This window comes from Galendromus occidentalis, unplaced genomic scaffold, assembly GCF_000255335.2.
Source record: "Galendromus occidentalis unplaced genomic scaffold, Mocc_1.1 scf7180000077536, whole genome shotgun sequence".
Classification (NCBI taxonomy): domain Eukaryota; kingdom Metazoa; phylum Arthropoda; class Arachnida; order Mesostigmata; family Phytoseiidae; genus Galendromus; species Galendromus occidentalis.
In genome coordinates, this window is record NW_003805524.1 from 17,792 (window position 1) to 27,027 (window position 9,236).

The following is a 9,236-nucleotide window of genomic DNA, read 5'->3' on the forward strand; positions in this document are numbered from 1 at the left end:
GGGCGATCAGATGCAGTTTGGCCGGGGTTCAGATTTTTCCACGATCTCCGGCCACGCAGGGTTGCATGTGAAGGTTTAAGAATAGGTCTGGTTTGCCGTATTTGGACACGATGCTCATAGCATCCTGATATTGAGCAATCATGTATCTTGGACCTCCAACAAAGGAAGCTGCCAGAATTATCTTACGACCGGGTGGTCCAGGAATGTTGTTGTCGCTGAGCATATAGTCCTGAAGGCCCTGGACAGTGTCGAGTCCCAACTGCGTTTGATTTTGACGAATGAAGTTCACGCGATTCATTTCGATTTTCAGCCAACTGTCCACTATAAACTGCTGCAACAATTTGCCCGCATAGTGCAGAGGATTGAAGAGATTGTGGCGAGTGAAAAGTAGATAGCTGTAGAATTCTTTCTGGGTAACTCTCGTGCGGCTATCGGAGACAGGGTTGTGACGTTCTAATTGTGGATGCCAACCGTCGTCCCCTGTTGGGAAGAGCAGGGGATAGGTCAAAGGATCACAGAGTTTATCGAGGTAGCTGATCACACGGAGATTCCCTGAAGTCTCGTGAACAACTAAAAGGCGATCGCCAGGGATGTTATCCTCGTCCCCAACGTATACCACGGCAACTTCATTCGAAGTTGCGGCATTGTAACGCCGTTGATCGTCGTCGGAACTTTGATGGAACACCATACGAACCGGACGAGTAAGGCAACCTTGCGTTTGCGCTCGCTAAGCTTCTTCATCAGAAACTTGGGCCATCAATCGAAAAGCTTGCACGTAAGGATTGCATTGTGACAGTACCGTATGTAGAGTCGCGAAGATGTTTCGTTGGCAATTCCTATTGATAGTGCGCCCAGCGAGTTCGCTAGCTGCGTCCTCAGTATCCATAATGAGCACTTGAGCGCATTGCGGTGATTCACCGATCCGAGGCCGAAGGCCGCCGATCGTGTGGTAGACCTGGCCATGGACTTGGAAACAGTAAGGACCGAATCGTCGCGGTGTTTCAATTTTCGCGGCCATAGAGGCCATTGCTAGCGAGTTATTGTAATCTCTATACATAAAAATGACATACGCCCGCTCGGATGACTCTTATGCGCTCCTAACCTACGCGACCCAAAATCCTCAGTTTCCGCAGAAATATCCGCCTCAGTGCAGGGATGGGTTCGGGGGGAAAAAATCCCCTCCAACATTTATAGCTTTCCCGTGAGATCCATTTTCCCTCCGTTTTGCCTACATGGTCGTCTTCTGATCATTGTGAAATAAGCTGGCGGTGGGCGCTCTTTAGGGCTTACGTTTGAGTATGACCGAGATTCAATGTGATCGATTGCTCTATCCCTCGACTATTCAAGTACGTTGGTCATTAATACTGTGAGGCGAGTTGGACGGGGAAAAAATCGTTCAGTATGCCACCGAAGCGACCTGCTATTGGTCGATGGACGCCACAGGTTCGTAAGAAACGAGTTACTCGTACGGAGACGAAAATGAGGAGGAACGCTCGGCACGATTACAGAGCATACAGAGACAAAACAAGCTGATTGATCTCATCGGAATCGTCTATGACATAGGGCCATCAACAAAACCTGTCATGTAGGGACGGAATCGTTCGACAGAAATACAAACGTAAAGATCGTTGACGACTCGCTCAAAGTCGTCAGTCTCGGAATATGGAATAACTCGCACAATTTCGCGAATACAGAAGGCAAAATGCCTTGCAATGAAAAACCTCATCGTCAGGGAATATGCCGGAAAGAAGGTCTTAGCTACGACGGACAGTACTGTCGTCAAACACGAACAGGATGATGTTAACATGAAACGATTGCAAAACTGGTGGATTCGCGAGGGCCAGTATGAAGAGTTCGAGGAGCTGGAAGTTCCCAAACAACTCGCTACTCCAACCCCAAACGGGGAGTGAGGTCGAAATTAATGCTTTCAGACCAACGAGTTCCACCTTTCGCTCGCGAGGGGACGCTTGAAGTTTGATTCCATGAACGAATCGCAAAGCAAGCGACTCAATGGAGATATTGATCCCAGCCTTTTCAACATAAGTTAAGAATCGTGATAAAGTTCGCAAGACCGAACTCAACAAAGCGACAGGAATTCAATTTGCAAGCCAGCGAATGAATCGCGCAGAGACACGATCGATGGAATACCAGATTCCCAAGATAGGAATCAACAAACTGATATCGCGATTTCATCTCGGAATCCACGAGTAAAACTCGCCAATGGCGATGATCGGGCAACAAAGACATATGAGTAAAAACAATAAAATGTTTGATACCGTCACGAAAATCAGAATCTAGATCGCATCGTTGTGATCAATCCGGTAGCTATGGAGTACTACAATATGAGCTCTTAGCCGCAGCGCAGCGCGGCAGGGCACGCTAGTTCCTTATTTTCTGACGGAAACTTTTGGCATCAGAGTCGGCACTCGTGAGCAAATGACGTATAACCGAAGGGAACTCGCTGAAGGGTGTTAATCGAACCTTATTTGCCGTACAGCAAATCATGAAGGCGGTGTTCGAATTCGCGGTCTTTTCTGCGCTGAAATGCATTGCATTGCAGGCAGAACACTCTTTATCCATTTGGCCCAAGCTGTGAGCTGTTGAGGGTAAGTTTCCGTAGTCTCGTGCGATGCCCGCAGATTGTTGTAGACGCTGCGCGCTGCGCGCTGCGCGCTGCGCGCTGGCCCGGCCCGTCGGTGCTGGGCTGCGTTGACACTCCTATCGCTTGAGATTTCTGCTCGCGTTCTGGTCTCTCGTGTTCGTCTGCGCTGTGCCGAGTTCGCGGAGCGCACTTCTGCGATTTGTGTTGCCGTTCGATTATCTCGAGTTCGTCGCTGTTGAAAAACATTTGCTTCTCGCGCGGCTTGTATTTCTTCGGCTGAGCGATTTTCTCTATATCTTCGAATTCTGTCGCGCTCTAGCTGTCGCCGTCGCTGATTACTATGAGAGATCTTTCTCGATTTCGGCATGACACGCAGGAGAACTAACTTCACGTGTAGCTCATCAGAACTCCTACTCTGACAGCGAGATGATATGTGATAGTGTTGACATCGTTTTCCGGGAAATTAAATCACTCCTGCTAAATGTAATCCTGTATGGAAGCATAGAACATTCATAAATAGGAGGACGACCAATCGGTTTTTCCAAGTTTACCGAAGAAAGGAGCATCGAAACGGAAGCAAACTGTAGGGGATTACGGTCGATGAGCGTCCTCATCGGTCGAAATTGTCAAATCCTTGATATTGAATCGAGGACGCTAGGAATAGTGCGTACTGAGGGACGGAGATAGCTGCTTTATTATATAGAGGGGGATATAAAAATCGCATGTATATCTGTTTGTTCGCTATGCATTCCATTACCACAGAACATGCAGCCAAGATTTTCGGAGGGAGTGATCATTATATACCCGAGAAGGTTTAGCGCCAATAAAATTTCAATTCGCATCGAATTGATCGCTACGTAATCGCGTATCGCGTATAATCATTTGTCGTCACTTTGTCCTCATCGTTATTGGAATGAGCTGATTCGACTAATGGTATGGCAGTATCGTTATGAATTATGAACATCGTAGGGTGGTGTTCACGTGGCCATCCCTAGGGGGTAAGCTTTGCTTTTTTGTATTCAAAAGGAAATCTTCAGGAAAACCTCTTTGGAGCGACCATCATGCCCCCCAAGCGACAATCAATGGGTCGGTTGGCACGTTCCGCCGCGAAGCGCAGGGCGACTTTGGCGCTGGAGACCAACTCGCACAGAGAATCGCGATCAGAATCCGTTCGGAGTAATGTTGCTCAACTCCGTGCAAATGAATCATCCGATCATCGATTATAATCGAGGTTAGAAATTGATTGTCTTCATACGGCAAACGCCCGACTCAGCGAGAACCATGATGAAAGAGCCAATCTAGGCGTGCAAAAAATCTACCGAAAGCAAGCGTGAGCAACACTACAATCGCAGAGATAGCGAACATCGAAACCGATAAAGTCATCGATTTGATAGGCATTGTGCATGACATCGGAGTGCCTCAAAATCTGGCATGTCATGACGGAATTACCAGAATCAAACGAAACGTCCGTATAGTCGATGATACGCATAGACTTGACAGCTTGGGGATATGGGGATCATCCCATGATCTTGAAGGCATTGAAGGAAAATGTATTTCTTTCACGAATCTCTTGGTCCGGGAATATTTCGGAAAAAAAAGTTTAGAATACGACGCGACGGACAGCACAATCATCGACAAGCAGTCGCTGAACGCTGACATAAATCGACTACAGGAATGGTGGTCAAAAGAGGGTCAGTATGAGGAGTTTAGAGAATTGGAACTCCCATCGATGAACCCAATGAATGAATGATGTAATTCAAATGATTATTCATCAATCAATGTCGAAATATTGATTACAATCAATACAATAAACGAGAAATGAGAGTAACAATGCTAAGACAGAACCAGCTAAATATTCCCATCAAATTCATATGGCCCTATGCCTGTTCCAAGAAAATACATTCACGGTTCGCAGCGGAGCGCGACCGGGCACGCTAGTCGGTAATTAAACGAAGCTGAAATAAAAACTCGCTCGCTTTCACACCACCGCACGGAGTTTTCGTTTCCTCGTGTCTTCCCCTTAGAGAACACCTCGAAGGCGCAGTCGAGCTTCGAATCTGTACAACATGCCTGGCGGCAACGGCGATAAAGGTCTTGAGGACATTCTCAGAGAAATGGCAAGTGCTATCAAGCAGTTGGCTGAAAACCAAAAGGAGTCATCTACGGAATCTAAAAGTCTAGTCTCGACGGGGTCATCCACGATGCAAAACACCTGATGAGTGTGAATAGGTGATAAGCTGAGTGCCGCTGAGTCTGATAAGCTGGTCGCGCTTCACGTGACTTCTCACGAAGTCAGAACACGCCGTTCGTACCCTGCTCAGAGCTTGCTCATAAACTCCTATGTGTATGTTGTCGGCACGCTCCCCAACCGACCCGCCGTTTCTTCGTCTATATCATCGGACTCATTATCTGATTGCGAGGCATCCGACAGCATCTGGTCATTCTGAAAGTGATCGATCTCGATGCGCCTGGAGTCGAAAGTGTCCAGGACCTCAAGATGAAGGGCACGCACGGAATATTTCTGATGATAGAAAGGCCGTGGTTCGGCAGCGCGTTTGACAAGTCTGCCAAGTTTGAGCATTGCGGGTGCGGCGTCCGTAGTCATCCCTCTGATATCTGCGATTGAGAGCTGGAAATCTTGCAGACCCTCAACAATTTCATCCAAGATGCTCTCAGCAGTGGCTCTGGTCGTTATCCTGACGATGAAGAGCTCTGCGCTTGTGGACTTCAAGCGTGATATTTCTTCTGTCGAATGGAATGTTACTCAAATAAAGCGCTTCCTTTGAATGGACCACTCATCTGCAGTTAATGTGAAAACGACTCTCGGTGACTCTTCGATGACAAGTGATTGTAGGTTTTTCGATTCCGCATCGAGGATTCTCGCCGCAGCGTACCTGTTGATGACTGCATAGCCGGCGTCTTTGTACATTTCCCGGAAACCCCATCCATCACAGCATGAGAACCGCATTTCCAAAGCAATCATCAGTATCTATCGTATCAAGCCTGATGATTCATCAGGCTTGATACGATCTTACATCCTTCGGACTTCCGGGAGGGTGACAGCGTTTTTCGTTTGTGGCTTGAAATGTGGTTTCTCAAAACTGGGTCTTCCTGGGAGTCTTGAAGTTCTTGTGACATTTCAAACAAGCACCTGATCTCAATTTCCCCACACTGTCGACTGCCAGCTCGAACCACTCATCTACTGTATGAAAGAAATGCGATGCGCCTGTAACTTTGACCGCAGGGGGGGTGGGTGTCGAAGAATCGAATATCGACCTGATGATGCGACATCGTCACATTCATATTTCAGGAACCTCGAGGTGATGTTTTAGGTAGCAGCTTCGAATCCTCATGATATATGATACCCTTCTGCTCACATTTTTCGGAGCAAGGTTCGTTTTGAGAGATTAGTGCGACGTCTTTTCGACTCCCATCTATAGGGGGGCGGTCGATCGGCGAATTCTGTCGTCACGCAGTTGGCACTCATGCTCCAAAACTCCCGACTCCCGACCCGATGGTAGTCCACTACCTCGCGCAGCTTCGTTTTCGCTATCGGATGGTGCTATCAATCGAAAAAAAAATCGAGCAATCATGCTCCTATGCTATAGCTTATAGGGAAGTCCCCATCAGGAGGGTACGAGGCTTCACTTAGTGCGAATGGGGTATTGTGAATTGAAATTCGTGGAGAATTCCCTATTCTGATGACAGAACTATATCTATTGGTGCAATGTGATATGCGATTTTCTCAAACTCGCAGTAACTTCTAGAATACGGCGGAACGATCGTTTCCGGCTGTGAGACGCCTGAAGACCTTCCTACGGATAACGATGACGGGGGACAGGATGACTGGACCAGCTCTGATGAACACCCAGCAAGAGCGTCGACTGAGTGAGATTCCTTTTGAAAACATCGTTTTTGGAATTTTCTCCAATAATTCACGCGCACAGTAGAGAGCTGCGAAGTTCAGGCATTGTGCCTCAAATGCCTAAATTTGCTTTTTCCAGCGGGAAGATGGCAATTTTTCCTATTTTCGGTGTTCCCTGCCATACCAGGGGTGTAAATATGAAACGAGAAAATTTTTCAGAAAAGGAAAATTTTTTAAAAAAAAAGTACAACTCGTAATTTATTCGAAGTAGGCTCCCTGATTAGATATACACTTCGACCACCTTTCTGGCAGGTTGTGGATGCCCTTGTGATAAAAGGCTTCATTTTTCGAATCGAACCATCCGACCACCCATTTTTCGACTTCTTCAAAATCGGTGAACCGCTGATTATTCAAAGCGTGGCTCATTGATGCGAAGAGATAATAATCTGAGGGGGCCAAGTCTGGAGAATAGGCAGGGTGTGTCAGAACTTCCCAGTTCAAAGCGCTCAAAGTTTCCTGCGTCGGCTTCGAGGTGTGACACGGAGCGTTGTCGTGGAGCAAAATGACGCGATTCCGAACTTGGTCCCAATTTGGTCGTTTTTCTTTGACCGCACGGTTCAGATCGATTAACTGCTGTTGGTAACGGGCAGTATAAACAGTTTCACCGGGTTTTAGCAGCTCATGATAGATCACTCCTCTTTGATCCCACCACACACAGAGCATGGTCTTCTTTCCGAAGCGATTCCTTCTCACTGACTTCTCTGCTGGTTCTCCGGGACTGACCCACGATCTTTTGCGTCCAGGATTATCGTAGTATATCCATTTTTCATCACTAGTGATGATACGATACAGAAACGACTTGTTTTTGTATCTCGAGAGCAGTTCCCGACAGACTGTCAATCGCACCTCTTTCTGTCGTTCACTGAGTTCGTGTGGCACCCATCTGCCGAGCTTTGAGATCTTCCCCATTTTCTTGAGTCTTATGGAAATCGCTTCACGAGTTAACTTTCAGCTGTTCTGCGAGTTCACTTTGAGTTTGCGTGTTGTTCTGATCGAGAAGAACTTGCAAATCTTGATCCTGGAACTTTTTGGAGGTCTCCCCGGGGTTCGTTCTTCAAATCGAAGTTTCCCTTCGAAAAGTTCTCATACCACGCGTAGCAACGAGATTTGCTAAGCGCATGATCACCGAACGCTTCCACAAGCAGAGAATGTGCCTCTGATGCACTCTTCTTCAAGTGAAAGCAGAAAACCAGCGAGGCCCTGAGAATCTGATTTTCGGGCTCGTAGAGGGACATTTTTGGCAGGGTGTCAAAAAATTTAGAAACACAATTTTCGAACTCTATCGACCATTTCGTGTGACCGCGAATGCGATGTAAACAACGCAATTGATCGGGCGCGAAAATTCAAACTGCAGCTTGAGCTAACGCCCTCTATCGGATTTTCTCGTTTCATAGTTACACCCCTGGTAAATGCCTATTTTGGCTGGATCGGCGTCAAATTTCAAGGAAAATGCCAGGAATTTCGGGTCTTAAGTCCTGTCACTGCTGATTCGGATACCCTCAGTCGAGATGTGGGTGCTTCGGAAAAATCATGGTGTTCGAGAGTTCAGGACGTGGTTGCGCGATAACACTGAACGGAATTCCTCCCCCGGAAGGCGTTGTGTCATTCCGTAAACTGGATAGAGCCCTAAACCTGGGGTGGGATCACCGAATCGGGGCCAATCGAAGTGATTTAGATGGCGAAACACCTGCCTTTTGTGCCTATTTTGCCCATTTTCAGTGCCAATTCCTGTGTCTTTCGGTGCTGTTTTGCCCGCCTTTTCTTTGACTTTTTAGCGCCTGAACTTCGCAGCTCTAAGTATATCTTATCCTATTTGTGCGGAATAGATTCTTAAGGTTTGTAAGGCTGAGTTTCGCCGACCACCCCCACTCGGACCAACTCTGGATCCGCCCCTGATCATGATCCTAATCGGGCGGATTAGCTCGCAGAGAGACAGTCGCCTGTGGGATCCGGAAATCGGACGACGTTTTTCTTTAGGAGCTGATAAGTTTCAGTAAAATGATTTTAATTCTTATCGAGTCGTCAGAAAAAAAGGAAAGCCTATGCAGGAACGATATCTCAATGCTGCCGATATTTCAACCGCGGACTCCAGAAGTCCATTTCCGCGGCGTAGTCTCTGGAGCGAACGGGAACGCTGATCGTGGCAGCGTAATCGAATGGAATTCGTCTTTGATCAGATTATATGTGACCCTGTTCTTCTTCGTGGCTATCGGTTTTTGTCCGGGGCGGGATTCGCCGATTGCTTTCGGGCTGCTGGTTCTCTTCTCGCTGTCGAGATCCGGTTGGAGTCGTGCGACGTGCTTCTCGCGATCAGCTTCTTCTTTGATTTCCCCCAATGTTTTCGGGGCTTGTATTCTGATCCTCGGTACCCAGCAATTCTTCTCGAGCTCACAGACGTCTTCCATCATGAAGATTATCCTCTGCGGCAGATGTTTCGCGTGGGATTTACGCGCTCTTTTATTCAACGAGATCAGGTTCCTGAGCCTGTGGAGTAGCATGCTGAATTCTGTGGGGAGAAATCATGATCTTAAGAAGGGTGACGACGAAAACTGCGGAGAGAGTCCCGGAAATGCCGAGGAACGATACATAATGGGAAATAAGTTGGAGAAACCTTACTTTTTTCAGTTTTGGCGGCTTCTCGACCTCCTTCTTTGCCCTCCGAGGAGACCTTTTTGCCCACCGTCGTGAACAGCTTGCATGCACAAACGA

At 47.4% G+C, this 9,236-nt stretch overlaps 1 pseudogene; it reads right to left on the bottom strand.

Annotated features, from left to right (window-relative positions):
* The window catches only part of LOC100898051 (uncharacterized), a 3,905-nt pseudogene extending 2,848 nt beyond the window's left edge, over positions 1-1,057 (bottom strand).
* Positions 1,058-9,236: the final 8,179 nt, after the last annotated feature.